A 5,538-nucleotide genomic window follows, 5' to 3' on the forward strand; every position below is an offset into this window, starting at 1 on the left:
TGGGTGTCATCAGCGTACTGATAACACCCAGCACCATAACTCCGTATAAGCAAAACCCATTAGTTTTATAAGAAACATACTCTTGGTGGATACGAAAGCCTTTAAAAAACAATATAGATCAACCCAGCAGTCCATATTTTTAGATTCTCCTTGTGGTCAGTGGCTAATAGACTTATCATGATGAGGGCATTGCTCTGGCTAATGCCCTGTGAAACATGCTAAACAAAAGGCTTAGAATACTGTAGGAAGTAATGTTCCTCTCAAACCACTTTCATCTTAAACTTTATTGCTTCCAGCTGTATGTGAGTCTGGAGGTTTTGTAGTATTGTGTGTATTCTATAAATTGGCCACAAGGTGGTAGGAGTCCAGCAAGTTGATCTAGATCTGAGCCCAAAGCAACTCACAGATTTGGAAATTAATTATGTTTAACGCAGGGGACATTTAATATGACTTAGGGAGCCCAATCCATTTTATGCATGTTTAGTTAAGTCTCAGTGATTTCAGTACTCCAAAGTAAGTGCACAAAAAAGTGGAATAAGAATAGTATTAAGACAAATAAATTAATGAACCAAAATAGAGAAACCTTTTGGAACCTTCTGCATTTAAGTCACTTACAGCTTGTTTCATGGTATGTGAAGTTACAAGCACTATAAAAAAAACTTAAGGATTAGAAGTCAATTCAGTGAAAACAAAATTGTCCTGTTATGAATGTTAATGGCCGTTGTTACCTGAGGGCTTGGCTCAGGACCCCTATCACTACAAGCTGGAATGTGAATGAAATATCAAGTATTTTATTTTGAAAGCTTTGTACCCTCGAACTATTTTCTCTGACAATTTAACTGGGGTTGCAAAGCTCCCTTGTTATTCTTATTTGTACAGTTATTTCACTGTATGTGGTGCCTAACAATGCACATTTCAGTCTGGGTTTGGCATAGAAATACTCTTTTTTTTGCCTTGATGAATACTGTGAAAAGGACAGATGGAATGCAACTCCTGGACCTTTCAGTATCACCAACCGTAGTGTCATTGTAGATGACTATCTGGGCTGGGAAGTGATACGGGGTTTCAATGGTTTGGCTCCTACCTGCAAAGTTAATCCCAGAAGATGGTGTCAATGAACTACTGCTTAGCCCCATGGCAATTGTGTTAGAGAGCCAGCAATGTAATGATTAGCAGAGACAATTATGATATCTTCTATCCTCCTCAGATTTCCCCTTTCCTTCAAAACTTAAATACAATTCTTGTACTAGCTGAGGAGAAGCGAATGATTATCCCATATATTTTTGTGAACTAGCCCTTTTATCATATAAAATATGTGGGTATAGCTTTGTCTAGTGGGCTAAAACCTTCTATTCTGCACAAGACCTACTCTTGGGTGGAGATGGAACTGTTAGAATTTGTTTGTTGATGTCAGCTCTGATGCTGATGTTTTTGTACTCTTGTTACCCATGCTGCTCGATATAAATTTTGGAATCAATGATAACCCTTAATGACCCCTGGATGAACTCTAGCAGCCTGTCCGCCATTACTGGCAAAGCGAGAGGACATGTACACCTCCCCTAAGGGAGCACCCATATTAACATCTCAGAAGGTCTGGGGAAGTCGCATGAAGGGATTATCTCAAGGCTGGGAAGAGTAAAAGGATTGCCTTCCCTGAAGCTATCAACCTCCTCCTCGAACCTATTGTCCGAGTGGCATAAGCCCTTTATACTATCTAAAGCGGACATCCAGGTGAAAAGAAAATCTTTAGAACACCTTTCTTTCGGCCAAGCCAGCCTCTTTGCCTCAGGCCAGATTTGGCCTATAAAAAGTCCCCACTTTGGCTGCTCAGCGCGCCATTTTCAAGGTCTACTCACTCCACGTCAGTCAGACCTCTGTTCTGGTAGCCGGCATTTCTGCTCACTCCCAGGTTGCGGAGCAGGCTTGTCTCACTGTCCAGCACCCCATTCGCTCCCTGGAGGGAATCTACATTCTGGTAAGCATCTCCATTAGTAACGCCTGAAATCTGTTCCCATTTTCCAATCCTAATTTTCCTGAGTCCTGAGTGTGTGTGTGAGTGTATGTGCAACGCATGTGTTTTTCCCCTGTTTTAATAAATTAGACATCTAGTTATTAATATCCGTCTCAGCTTCATTTATTGGGATCCCCTGGTCTACTCCGTATACATATCGGGAGGGCGATTTCTGTGGGCTCACGTAGCCAGCCCCTCTTGCAATATTTGAACTAACAATAATAATAAAATTCCCCTACGGACCCTTGGCTACACTCTCCTATTGATGAAATTCCAGGAACTTTTGCATTTCTGCACTTCTTTTTTCTACTACACTACTGCAGAGGGTCCTATCTCATCCCCTGTTCTTTTAAACCTCTACATCAGAAGTGGGAAACATGGCGGGGAATCCTCAGATGCTGTTCCATCATCCTCAGCTCTGGCTATGCAGGGTAGAGCTGCTAGAATTTGCAGCCCAACAAAATCTGGAGGATCACATGATTCCCACCGATGTTCCATATTAAACCAGTTAGACTCCATTCTCAGTTGCTCTGCTCAGGTCCTGCAAGTTCAGGCTGAGAGTTATATTTCTCTGCATTTATTGTTGCAGTAATTCTCTTTATCCTTAATCATGGGACAGTAGCATTCAAAGTTATGGTCGTGTTTCTGTCTCCCTTTCTATTTGCTTAACTTTCTTTAACTGCTTGAAGCATTTTGTTTGACATCCATTGTTTCTTCTCCTTTTTGGCCATTGATATTGTTTTTTACATTCTTCGATTGTGTCTCTGACTTCTCATAGTTCCCCTGGTTCCCATAAGAGACCCAAGGATTCAAAATAAAATCCCACCATATCAAAATCCTTTCATATATTATGTTCTCCTAGAAAAGAAAATGTACCTGGCATGTAGATTCTCACAGGACAACTACGTTTGTTTGCATTGCACAGTTGTGTGACTTTGTTAAATTATAGCCAATTGCCACTTCTTGGCTTATGTAAAATTGTGACAAACAACAATTTATATGTGGGTTGTACAATATTTGCTATAAATAGGCAGTTTCCATACTGGGGGGAAAAAAACAGAATGCATGAAAAGGTCTTGAGATGTCTGAAGAAGCAACTGGTTTTTATAGCTGATGTCAAGAAAAAGGATATGTAAAAGGGAGATGTGATCGCATCTACTTTACATTTGTACTCCAGTTTCATTATGTTATAAAAGGCAAAAATATATCATATATCACCCAAAAGCATACAGACAAAAATTTATCAGTAAGGGGAGATTATGGCTGGAGAAGATGACATAGTAAATGAACCTCCTTAAGACAGCAAGCACACACTTGACAATGGCTTTATGTTTCCAGCTTGTCAAAAAGAAGATCAAAGACTTTAACAGCCTGCAGAGCATCAGTTAACACAGAAGGATGCATTTTTATAGAGCTAAGGTTTATAGGCTACATGTTTATAGGTTACTTGTTAGATCATCAGAGCTTCTAGATGACTTACCATTTCAGAAGAGACTTAACGCTTTTGAACTCTTCTCAGCTTCTGGTACTAGTTCTGGTTCCATTATTTATACAGTCTTTCAACAGACAATGCAAACAATTTTATTCACTGACTTGTTAGTGAAGGTGGCTACAGTAAACATTAATTTTGTTTATCTTGTTATACTTTATGCCAGAAAAAATCAAAGGGAAAGATCCTGTTTCAGATAATTTTTCAAAGAATAAATAATTTTTCACAGAACTGTGTAACTTCCAATATTAACATTATTAACACAGTTCTTAACAAAAGCTTCATTGTGACCCTGCCATGTCAATGCTGGGTGCTCTCAGAAAATTTGGGCAAGTGGCTTTTTGAACTTAAACTCCCAGAATCTTCCTGTCTAGGGAAGTGCGCCGCCATTCAATTAAGTGGGACTCCAGCATACGTGAAATTTTCCTTACATGGGGGGGGTCTAGAACGGAACTCCCACATATGGCAAGGGAGGACTGTACTGAAATTGGGGGTTTAGTCAAAGTGCAATGCTGAAAGAGGATATCAGTGGCCAAAAAGGAGAAGAAACAATGGATGACAGACAAAATGCTCCAACCAATTAAAGAAAGACTAGAAACAAAGGGAAAGAGAGACAGAAACAAAATCAGAGTTCAATGATTAGAAGAACAGTGAGAACCAATACAACAATCAAGGCAGAGAAATAGAAGCTGACAGCAAAAAAAGAACAAGAGACCTCTTCCACAAGAAATTTCTTCAAAGAGAAATTTAAGCCAAGGATAGGGATGCTCTACAATCACAGAAGACCATAATACACAATCACAATGAAATTTAAAATTTAAAAAACTTACAGAAATTTTTTTTAAAACCTATGGTATAGAAGAGCAATTTTAAAAATATGAAAGAATAAATGACACACAGGAAGAAAAGCCTATGAAAATGAATCCCAAATATGGAAAACAAAGCAGTGGCCCACAGATTGGAAGCAATCAATATACATTCTCATAAACAAAAAAGGAGACACGTAAGATTGTGGTAACTACAGGACCACCACACTAATATCCCATCCAAGCAAAGTCATGTTCAAAATTCTGCAGCAAAGACTTCTACCGTATCTGGAGCGAGAAATCCCAGAGATACTCAGGACGAGAGGATCAAGCCCATGGCTCCCCATGGCAATTACAGAGCCATTGCATTAATTTCCAATGCTAGCAAAGTGATGGTCAAAATTCTGCAGCAAAAATTGCTACCATATATGTAGCATGCAATCCCAGTGGTGCAAGTTGGTTTCAGAAAAGGAAGAGACACTAAGGATCACATTGCAAACATACATTGGATAATGGAGTGCACCAGGGAATTCCAGAAGGAAATCTGAATGTGTTTAATTGACCACAGCAAAGCTTTGACTGCATAGATCATAAAAAGCTATGGCTTGTGCTAAGAGGAATGGAACTCCCACAAATGATTGTTCTGATGAGTAGCCTGTACTCAGGACAAGAGATTGCCATCAGAAAAGAAGACAAAGAAACAGAATCGTTCCCAATCAGCAAAAGATCAGGCGCTATCTGTTCAACCTGTAAATAGAAAACATACATAGAGCAGGCTTAGACTCAGAAGCATGAGGAGTGAAGATAGAAGGAAGGAACATTAACAATATAAGGCGCTTTACAGAGCGCCCAAAAATGGCGCTCTGCTGGCACCTGTGTTTGCTGCGCGAGGGAGCCGCAGCGGACAAACCGCACAGCTCCCCCGTGCAGCAAAAAGAACCAGCAAAAAGCGGCTTCTTCTTGTGGCACAGCCAGAAACCTTTATGAAATTAGCAAACTACCAATGCACTGCAAGATTCCAGAAAACTGATGTATACATTTAACACTTCAGGAAAGCATTGGACACACTTCCAGACTTAGCAAGATGAAAGCCAAAACAGTCAGTCTCCCTCCCTCCTCCCTCTTTCTCCCTGGGGATGGATGGTTAACATGGTTAGACATCAGGTTCTGATGGCATAGGTGAAGTTACATGCCATGACACTAACAGAGTATTTGAGAAAATGACAACATCT

Source organism: Sceloporus undulatus, chromosome 2 (genome assembly GCF_019175285.1).
Source record: "Sceloporus undulatus isolate JIND9_A2432 ecotype Alabama chromosome 2, SceUnd_v1.1, whole genome shotgun sequence".
NCBI classification, from domain to species: domain Eukaryota; kingdom Metazoa; phylum Chordata; class Lepidosauria; order Squamata; family Phrynosomatidae; genus Sceloporus; species Sceloporus undulatus.